Raw genomic sequence first — 11740 nt, 5'->3', positions numbered from 1 at the left:
GACTTAAATCCACTCAACTTTTGCTTCTATATACCAGGAGAGGATGGGGAGCAAGTTAGAGAGGGAACCGTACTGTCTAAACAGTTGGGGAATATCAGGGCACTTGGGTGCCTCCGTCGGTTAAATGTCCAACTCTTGATTTTGGCTCAGGTCATGATCTCAGGGTCGTGAGATGGAGCCCCACGTTGAGTTCCACACTCAGTACTGAGTTTCACCCTCGTAGAAATAACCCTGAAGCCCAGAAGGGTGAAGAGACTGTTCTGACACCTCTAATGTCCACTTAGGACATATCAGCCACTCAATAAATATTTGTCTTTGAAGGAAGAAACGGAGGGTATGTTGACCTGTAATCAGATAGGTTACTGATAGGTTATTGCAACTTAATGTCTGACACGTCTAGACATGTACACACTCACAAATACAGATATGTGCTCATAAATTCAAAGAAATGACCTAGAAGAATACAGAAGAAATGAAAGACCAAGGGAGACCTGGCATCAAAATGGCCCCGGTTCCTGGTTCTGACTCAGCATAGTTCCATCGCTTCCTTCCTTGTCTGTGCCTGGTCAGTGAGGTCAGGCTCCTATGATCAGCTACTAACCAGGGGCCCAAGGGTCAAGCAAGGACATCTGTAACACACAGGGACACCAAATTGGGTGCCAGTCTTGCAAATGCGCATCTCGAATGAACCAATCTACTCTCAAACACTGTTGCTGGAAGGCAGGTTGGCAAATTGATGTATCAAACTTAACAAAAAGCACATAGATTTACCCTTGGAGCCAGCAATACCACTTCTGTGGACCTATCTCAAAGACACTGGGCCAGCAACTTGGAAAGATGAATGTGCCCGTGGCTTACCACTGCACCACCGTGAGAGCACAGGCTGGGAACTGCCCGTGTCCACTGGCAGAGAACTAGTTGAATAAAGTATGTACATCTCACCCTGGAAGATCACGGAACTGGAAAAGGACAAGAGGAGCTCAAATACTGCCATGAGATGGGCTCCAAGAGAAACTGTTAAGGAAAAATGCAAGGTGCAATCAAGTGTGTGATATCCTTCCATTCTCCAAGAAATGGGGGGCCGAGGAATACATAGATGTATTTACTTCTATTAAACACGCACATGTGCACACACACGTGCACGCACACTTAGGAGGATGAACAAGGTGAGGTAAGGACAGGGTAGAGAGGGCGGGGGGAGAAGCTAGACTTCTTTGAACATATCCTGCTTTGTGTACTTGACTTTGGGACCATGTAATTATTTTATCCTTAAGGACAAAAGCCAAATTAAATAAACATAACTTAAAAAGAATCGTCTCAGGTGACTTTAAAACAGTAACTGGTGCATCCCAGAAGGACTAGAAATGAATCTAAGGACAAAAAGAACTGTAAAAAGAAAAACCAGTAGTCATATTGTTAATAATATTCATATTATTGGGGCACCTGGGTGGCTCAGTTGGTTGAGTGTTCAACTCTTGATTTCAGCTCAGGTCATGATCTCGGGGTCCTGGGATCAAGCCCCGGTGTGAGTGTGGTGTGTCTGGCTCCTCACTCAGCACGGAGTCTGCTTCCCCTCTCCCTCTGCCCCTCCCCCCTCAAAATTTTTTAAATAAATTATGCTGATATTTCCAGTCCAGATTTAGGACTATACAATTTTTACTTCTTTGATATTACAGTTATATCTCTTCTCTTAGCGAAAATCTTAGGTCCTAGCAATAGTAACATAATTATTTGCTTCATCCTATAGTATATATAATGGTTTCAGAATAATAATATGAATATTATTTTGTGGTTTTTTTTAAAGATTTTTCTTTCTTTTTTTTTTTTAAGACTTTATTTTTTTGACACGGACAGAGAAAGCACAAGCAAGATGAGCAGCAGGCAGAGGCAGAGAGAAGCAGGCTTCCTGCTGCGCAGGAAGCCGGATGTGGGGCTCAATCCCAGGTCTCTGGGATCATGACCTGAGCCAAACGCAGGTGCTTAACCAAATGAGCTATCCGGGTGCCCCTATTTTGTGGTTTTTAAAAGATTTATTTATTTATTTTAGAGAGAGAGAGTGCACAAGGAGGGGAGGGAGCGGGGAAGCAGATAACCCACTAAGCCAGAGTCAGACACTCAGGCACACGGGGCTTGATTCCAGGACTCCAAGATCATGCATGACCACGGGGCTTGATTCCAGGACTCCAAGATCATGCATGAACACTCCGCCAAATGAACCACCCAGGCGCCCCAATAATATGAATATTAACAATATGACTACCAATATTATATAATTCAGGGTGGTCAAGTAGCAGGACAAGGGAAATTTCTCTGCAGAGACATATTCTAGGGAACGAATGAAGAGGGCGGGACTGACTCAGGGGATGGACATGGTGCAATCCCTAGTATTTTTGCGTCATGAACTCATGGATTTCAGTATTTTGCTGAGTGGATATTGGGTATGATAATGATATTATACTTACGGTTTTAAAAATCATTTTTTAGAAGTACAAACTCAAGTATCTATAGGTACAGTGCTAGCTCGGGCATCTTCCACGACGATCGTGTTGCAGGGGGATGGAGAGGACACACGCTTGGCCCCGAGCTGGTGATGGCCGAGGCTGAGTGGCAGCTGCAGGGGGCTTCTGGACTCTTATGTCTACTGGCGTGTAGATTTGACATTTTTTCAGGGTTAAAAAAAAAAAATCGACCTCCCTTTTGATTCACAACTTGACTTCATGGAATTCATTCAACACCTAGCACCTGTACTGAACACGCGCACACCTCAGTATGGGCAACAATCTTATTTCCAGCATGATTTACAGCAGCAAGTAACCTGAAAATCCATCCATACGCAGCTAATACGTAACAGAAAAGCTTTGTAAAGGAATACTGGGCAGCTCTGAAAAGAATAAGGCATGAGTATGTACGCATAATATAGGAGGATCCCCAAGATTTGTAGTGTAGGTTAGTAGACTTACGTAAAGCAAGATGTACAAGTGTGCAAAAAATTAGCAAGGAAAAAAGGATCAATGTATCCTTATAAATGTATAGAATTAGGGATTCCTTGTCTCTGAGGAAGAAAACTGAGGCTCAGGAGACCTCCCACTGCCTTTCCTTTCTTACCCTTGAAAACAACTTTATAATCACATGCATGACCACTAGCTACTATATAGAAACAGTGATAAACACCCGCCCTAGTCCTAGCGCCCAGATTCCATGAACACCAGAGCAGCTAAAGCTACTCTGAGCGAGCAGCTGGCCCTGGTAGGTCCACTAGGCCCCTCGAGGTCCAGCCCTTGCTTCATTTCGGGGCTGTGGCCCCTGCCGCTTCCTTCTGGCACAATCATAAAGCTGTGTGAGGGCCCACTGAGCTCATTTCCCTCTTTTGGCAACAATTCAGCAGGTACTCCTCAATCTGCACTTGAGGAACTAGGGCTGGGAACATGGCTTATTCTGAGAACAAACGTTTCTAGGTAAATACTGACAGTTCTGCTGGCACAGAGCGGGTCCCTGTGTTGGATCATGATAAGCCCCCCCCCTTTTCTATTGTACTTCTGACTTCACAATTCCCTACTTTCAACAAAGGAAGAATGTTTTTTAAATAAGCTTTTTGAAAAATTAGAATCAGGGGTGGAGATGAATGAGTTAGTTCTGTAATATGCTAATATGGGATGTCTGCAATATATAGTTAAGGAGTGAAAACAATGTTTCAGTACCTTTTATGTTAAAAAAAAAAAGCTGAAGTAGGACGCATACTCACACATGCTGGTGCATGCACGGCATGTCCCTGAAAGGTGCACAGAAAAACAGGAACAGCTTCATCTGGGGAGTCATGTGGGGGCACAGCTTCATCTGGGGGGTTGCGGTGAAGGGAAGATTTACTTTAACACTGTCTGCAGCTCTGGAAAATCATTTACATATATTATACCCCCCAAAATAAATTCATTTAGAAGATTAAAAATGCTAAAGATAGGGGTGCCTGGGTAGCGCAGTGGTTAAGCGTCTGCCTTCGGCTCAGGGCGTGATCCCAGTGTTCTGGGATCGAGCCCCACATCAGGCTCCTCCACTAAGAGCCTGCTTCTTCCTCTCCCACTCCCCCTGCTTGTGTTCCCTCTCTCGCTGTCAAATAAATAAATAAAATCTTAAAAAAAAATGCTGAAGATATTAATATTAATTTATAACTCTTTGTTGAGACTGTATAAAATGACTTTTCTTTCAGTTTCCTGGTTAGCTTGGTGTTCCTTACAGAAAGCCTGTGGATCTTCATTGAGTAGGATTTTGTAAAAGTGCTTTTCACAAATTCTACTTTTCGTTATCAAGTACTTGATGGTAAGGAAATGAAGTTCTTTAAATTTTTATTTTCATGATTTTTAAAAAAATTCTCCTTCAAGTATGAAAGCAGCTTAGTGGTGTGTGTACACGTGTGTATGTGTGTGTGTATGTATTTTTAAAATCTATCTAAAGCCTTTTCCTTAAAGATTTCACTTATTTATTTGAGAGAAAGAGAATGCAAACACCCGAAAGCAAGGGGAGGAGCAGAAGGAGAGGGACAAGCAGGGTCCGTGCTGAGCGCAGAGCCCAATGTGGGGCTTGATCCCACGACCCCGAGATCACGACCTGAGCTGAAATCAAGAGTCAGATGCTTAACTGACTGAACCACCCAGGCGCCCCTGGTTTTTTTGTTTTCACTTGTAACTGTTTTACACTGTCGTTCATTTAATGCTACCTAGATTTGGTGGCAGGAAATGGGCACAATAATAATGACTCATATTCATTGCACAGCTGTAATGGGTCTGGGTCTCAGCTCTTTCCATGTATCAGCTTCTACGTTTAATCTCACAGCATTCACTGACGTAGATGTTATCATCCCTGTTTTATCCAAGGGAAGCACTCGGGGGCTAAATGACTCACCCAAGACCACACAACCAGAAGTGGCAGTGATGATCCCCACCCAGGCCCAAGGCTACAGAACTGGTGTTCTAACCACTGCCCAGCATGGCCCTCCGAAGGAGGGACTGCTGCCCACGTGGGCTTCCGTAGACTCGGGAGCTAGTGTAGCCAGCCCCAAGCCACATGGATCCATAAACTCACTACAGAAACGGGTACCTCTCTGTTTATGTAGGAACTAGCTCAAGCAGCATACTTTGCAGAAAACCTTATAATACGGAATTTGTGTTCCTACTTCTAACAAATGATTCCTAAAGGAATAGAAAGCTTAAACTGAATCTCAGCCGTCTACATCGTTGAGAAACTATTAACAACTCAGAAAGTTCCTTCATGGCTGGAAGGTGGATGCTTCTACTATTTATTCATCAAAATGAACACAAACGTGCACAATGTAACTACTATTTATTGCCGATGGGATCTCCGTTACTCTTGGCAAAGGAACCACGAGTGCGATAATTACGAAGAGTGCATAAATATCATTTTAAAACATGAGACCAAAGGGGGGGGGGAGAGAGAGAATTAAATTCTAGGCCTGAGAATTTATTCTTCTATTTTAGAAACTCTAGAATTATAGTAATTATGAGAATAGCCACTTTCAAGTCAAATGAAGTTTGAGGTAGGACCCCAGCCCACTCACTCATTTTAAACCACCACTTACGCTCTCTAATTATGCAAACTTGATGAAACTAGAAATCCTTTCCTTAGAAAGATTCACATATGCACTCACAGGTAATACACTGCATACAATTTCAGGGAGCTCACGGGCCCACGCCAGTAACCCCGGAGCTGACCTGTGGAACTGTGGGGTGAAGAGCCTCCGCCGTCTGGCCTGTCTGGCGTCCATCAGTCCTGCTAATTAATCTCTCCACGACAGCAGCTTCACTTCCTGATGTGGAAGTCAAGTGGTCTAATAAATTCTTAAGGAGGAAAACTGCATGGCAAATCAACAGTTTTTAAAATAACGGTAGCAATACACCTGCCCAGTAAACTGTTTTCTATATCACACTCTGACTTTAAAAGGATTTGCAGGTGGCAACTTCAAACAATTTAAGTATAAGGTAAAAAATAATTCCCATTTGAAGTGAGATCCTGGATCAAAGGATGAAACTATTAAAGAGAAATCTGAGAGGCACCTGGATTCTAAGTCTCTGGGTTTATGTGGTGGTCCGTTTGAATACGTAGAACAGCAATAAAAACAATGCCAAAGATTCAACTTAATGAGATCAACTATTGAAATAGAAATGAGCTAAGAGACTTGGAGAGACCAAAGTGTGGAGAAAGACCCTGAGAGACCCTCCTGATTAAAACCACTAAAATGTTAAATCAAATATAAAATGTATTTAAAAAAAAAAAAAGATTTTATTTATTTGAGAGAGAGAAACAGAGAAGCAGGCTCCCCACTGAGAAGGGAGCCCGATGTGGGACTCGATCCCACAACCCTGGGATCATGACCGGAGATGAAGGCAGGCGCTTAACCGACTGAGCCACCCAAGTGCCCCATAAGAAGTCTGTATTTAAAAAATAAACTACAGGGCTGGCATTAAAGGGATTAACAGACTGATCCCTAAACAAAGCGGAAATAGGAACCTTGAGCTTTTTGAGGCAGGGGAGCACCAAAATGAATTCTATCTTCAAGGCTTCTATAAAACCCCAGAGACCTTCTGCTTCAGTTTTTATGGCTTTCTAGGGCTCCTGGGGAAGAGGATGAAGGCCAGGACCTACTCAAGGTCTATTAGAAAGTTGCCATTTTTTTTTTGCCCCAAACTTTAGGACACTGCTGAATTTTGTAGGCATCACATGGTTCAACCTAATTATGGAGGACCCTGAATACAGTTGGGAATATGGCATAAGATAAAGAATAACCCTGCCACACATAAGGAGATAGTAAAGAAACTTGCGTCTTGACCCTGGCACTCAGTGGAGGGAAATAAAAAGCTTTCTCCTGAGAATTCACAACTAGGACGTATAGGTTTGAGGCCTAATTTCATGATACCTGTATGATCTGAAAAACTACAAGTGAGGAATTTACAGTTTCTGTATTATCACTGTGCCAGTCTACCTATGGAGGTAAACTCAATCTTGACTGACAAAATTCAACCTCCATCCAGGCCACAGCGACTGCCCACGGGCAAAGATGCAACGAAAAATGGACAACTCCCACTCAGAGGTCACAAAACACATGGAAACAATGAAAAGCCAGTAGGAGTAACAAATGAGAGAAACAGACCCCCAGAGACTTCAGATATTGGAATAATCACATGGAATATAAAATAACCATGGTTATTATACTTAGAGGAATAGAAGTTTAAAAAGATTAGCAGGGAAAAAATGAGAACAAAGAATGACCAAGCAGGTTTTTGAAAAACAAAAAACCGAAACAGAACTTGAAATAAAATACAGTAATTAAAATAAAAAAATTCAGTGGCTGGATTAGATTAGGCACAAGTGAGGAGAAAATTAGTAAACTAGAAGCTATAGCTGAAGATATTATTGAGAATGTAGCTCACAGGGACAGAGATGGAAGACAGAGCAAGGTTACAGGGAAACGGAAGAATGGGGTCTAACACGTGTCTTATCATCAGTCCCGAAGGACAGAGAGGGTGAATTGCAAAGATAGTAACATCTAAAGCTAATAATGTGTATTAAAACTACTAGAGTAACCACTAAAAGAACAGTCATAAAAAATGTAACTTCAAACAAATAGAAAAAAGTAGAGGAAAAAAAGGACAAGAAAAGAGGGGAACCCCCCACCATACCCCAAAAAACATAAAATGGGAATTGAGCATGTCAACATGGATCAATCTCTAAAAAAATACTGAGGGGCAATTGGCTGGCTCAGTCAGAAGAGCATGCGACTCTTGATTTTGGGGTTGTGAGTTTGAGCCTCAGGTTGGGTATAGAGATTACTTAAAATAAAACATTAAAATTAGAAGAAATTTAAATTTAAAGAAAATGTTGAAAGAAGCCATTCACAAAATACAGCATATAAAACGTTCAAAAATTGGCAAAATTTAACAGTATATTGTTTAGGGACACACACAATAAAAAGCAAGGAAATGACTAATCTTAAATTCAAGATCGTGGTTAATTCTGGAGGGAGTATGTGTAATTGGGGAGGTACACCCAGGGGGCTCCTCAGATATGGCTAACATTCTATTTCTTAACCCAGGTAGTGGGTACGTGGGTGTTTTACACATACATATATTTTTATATTCAGATACTTCACAAAAAAATAGATGCTAAAAAAATACAGCATATGAAATACGTTAACACATAAAATGATAATGTATCTTGATATACACACAGTGAAATACATTTAATGAAATTATACACACACACAATCAAGAAACAAAGGAAGTGGCCCTGGAACCCCCTCAATGAAAAACCCTGGCCTCCTATGGATGTCGGGTTCAGATCTACAGAATGCTTTCCCGATGTGTCCCATGATGAAATGCTAAGAAGGGAAAGCCAGCTAAATAACCCAGAAGTGATTACCTGTTTTTCTATCGGGAGAGTACTTGGATTAAATTTCTTAGCTAGTTAGCTATTGGACAAGGCATCACAAAGCTGAGAAAGCTCTAACAGTTTAAGGTTGTACTGGCATCTTACCGAAGCTGGTCTACAAACTCAGGCCTGTAAGCAATTCTCTTAAAGTAGTGGTTTCAAGCCTTGGGGACTCAAGCTGGTGGGGAAAACGAGCCCCCAGCCTCTGCTTTTAGAGCCATTCTGATTTTATTCACTTTACAGATGACTTTGATCTGATTTTGTGTAAAGGGTTCCACCTGTCAAGAGAGTACGGACAGCATTGTCTTAGAGGAATCCTAGCTTTCTGAGATTGGGAAAAGAATGCAGATCACCTTTCTCAACTCTGTATAAATGTAAAAGCAGAGGTGACCAAAATGTGCACCCAAGAAGCAATTTGCACTGCAGCAAATCTTAAAAGATAGTTGGCTTTCTTTCCTCTTTTGTCCTTATTCCACTGTCTTGAGAAACACCTCATGGCCCTAGAAGAACAGCAGACATGGGAGGCAGACTTGAAATCAATCTGAGCCCAGCTGGTGAAGAAAATCCAGCCAACCCCCGATCCACACTGACCCATGCATCTTACCATTTACATTGCACGGCCTCACAACTAAGAGATTGAGTCAACTCCAGCTATCCCTCAATCATTAGGGTTAACGCTAAGCAAGAAAAGGAAGACATTGGTGTTTGTGGGTGGGTCATCAAAACTTGGAAAGATGTGATTTCATTTTGGTAACTAACAGGTATTGAATTTGACTCCTCTAAAGGCTCCTGGAGTCGGTGGATGGAGCGAATCTCCAGCAGATAGCAAATGAACTGCCAAGCTCAGCAGAAACATCTTTATCCCACCCGCTCTCCTGCCACACCTACCTAACTTGCCAGGGTTTTGCTGGAAAGGTCAAGCAGCCAGTCTGTCCCAGAACATAATGACTGGTTACTGTTCTCTCGTACACCAGCCCTGAACAACTGGTGTGTGGGCTGGTCCTCTCTGGGAGACATGGTATTTGATACTGTGCTAATTGGGTGGCTAGAAGAAAAAAAGAATACATTTTAAAATGGCTCCTTAGGATTTTTCCTACAGCTGCACCATATATACATCTTGGCTGAATGATTATTAAATAAATTCCGAATTTGGTCACAGCAAAATATCACTATTAGGGATTGTTTGGGACACAAGAATGAACATGAAATCTAGCCAGAAAAAGTATTTTATTTGAACAGTCAGAATTTTCCCAAGTTTGACATTAGGCAGGAACAAAACTTTCTTAGCATCATCAGTTAGTTGCTTTATTGCTCCTGTAGTTATCTGTACATTTGTAACACTTAGTACATGCTCACTTTTACCTGAGGTTGGTGGAAGAGCAAGTTGTCTTGTGGCTGGCCCTACCACCAAACTGAGTGTTGTGTCCTAATAATTGTAAGATAATGACTTACGTGTCTTCCTCAGTTCCCGGACTTAAAAAATCTGGTTGATGACAATGATTTAATTGTACACAATCCCTCCATCTCAAGCTTCGTGCACGGCAAGATGCTTTCTGAGTACCTTCAGAAGCACTTAGGATTTTTGCCATACTGATCAATTTCCAATTGCTTGCATGCCTCATTTAAAAATTCTGAAAAAATTTTGTTAGCTTAAATATGAAGATCTTCCTAAACTTAGTTAGGTAACATCTATTTTCCTATTTACTCCTTCTTAGTTTTATTACAGGAGTATTCAAAATTAACTCAAGTGCTTTCATCCTATAACATAAATGACAAAAAATGACATAATCTGCACAACTAAAATGCTTACCTGTATTTGAAATTACTGATATATGCAATAAACCCAAATGCCATGTCTGTTCGAGCTACTGAAGCTATTGTGCTGATCAGATAGACAGCAGTCTTCTCCGTGATCACCCAATGGTTATTCATGCACTAATTCGGGGATGCCAGGAACTCTTGAGTATTCATTCCATTGGTCTTGGGATGAGGTTGAAAGCATTGATAGCAGGTCTTGATTTTTACTCTTCATCTGAAGCTCACATACACAATCCAGCATGGATGAATGAAAATTGATTTTTGCCTATGCCTGGACAAGTTTTCCCAAGTTTTTTTTTTTTTTTTTTTGCCGTTCATGTAAATCTTAGAAACATTCTTTGGTGTCTTATAGCTGCTTACTGAATGCTCATTATGTGTAAGCAAAGTACTAGGCACTTTTTGTGGGTTTTCAATCTTCACAACCCCTCAGCATTCTGGTTATCTTACATATGAGGAAAGGAAAACCTGGGGTGTCCTATTCTTCTGCTCTAGGCTGAGGTGTACATCTGATTTATAGAGCTGCAAGAAGCGAATCATGATTCGTGCAGATTCCAGCTGGCTGGTTTGCAAAGCTGAATGAACTTTGGGTCTATCTTTTCGTAGGAGGTGGGGAAATGGGCATGTAGAACTTCAAACCTTTTAACCTACTTTTTTGAAAGAGCTCTTGCCCACTCTGCCTCCGTTTGCCAGCTATTATTTTATCTTCACTTCCCAGCAGTTTCCTTTCAACCTCCCATCATGGTCCCAAAGAGAACTCAGGTGATTTCTCTTCCTTCCCTCACTCTGAATTCTGTGCCTTCTTCATGACTCAACACTCAATCGTTTGTTCCTAGTTCCCATGTCCCATATTCCATTTACGTATCCGTGACTTGAAAAGTATGCCATGTCAGCAGCTGTGTTCACTGCAGCTAGACATGGGCAGGCCTAGTCAAGCAGGTACAAACCAGTGATTTCAAAAGATGGGTTTCGACGATATTATACAGACTATTTAGCTACATAAGGATAGCCATCACCTTTCTGAATGGTGTACTGTTGCAGTCATCTTTCATCTTGCAGAGCAAGAATACTTCAAAAAAATCACACCTAAGAAAACCAGAATTTAAAATATTACACTAATAATTGCAACAACTTCACGTTTCCTGGTTGTTTCTTTTGTATTTGCTGAAAATATAGGTATTTTATGTGCAGTCAGAGCTCACAACTGCTTGGTTGTCCATGGCTTAGTACCAGGTCATTATAGGGCTATATAGAATAGGCAGGTGCTATTTAGAACCTGGCCAGCTGAGTTTTCAACCACATCAAACAACTGAGTTTAATTATAAAGCAAAAAATAGTGAATAATACTATTATGAGTCAAGCATTACTCTAAGCATATCACATCATTTCATTCAAGATTCACAATGACAATGAAGCAGGTATGGTCCCTGTTTTATAAGAGACACTATGGCTCAGCATTTAAGTCGCTCACTCAAATCACACAGGTAGGAAA

This window comes from Ursus americanus, chromosome 30, assembly GCF_024610735.1.
Source record: "Ursus americanus isolate L20-20 chromosome 30, mUrsAme1.1.p, whole genome shotgun sequence".
Taxonomy (NCBI): domain Eukaryota; kingdom Metazoa; phylum Chordata; class Mammalia; order Carnivora; family Ursidae; genus Ursus; species Ursus americanus.
Note: the sequence above shows the minus strand (reverse complement) of the source record.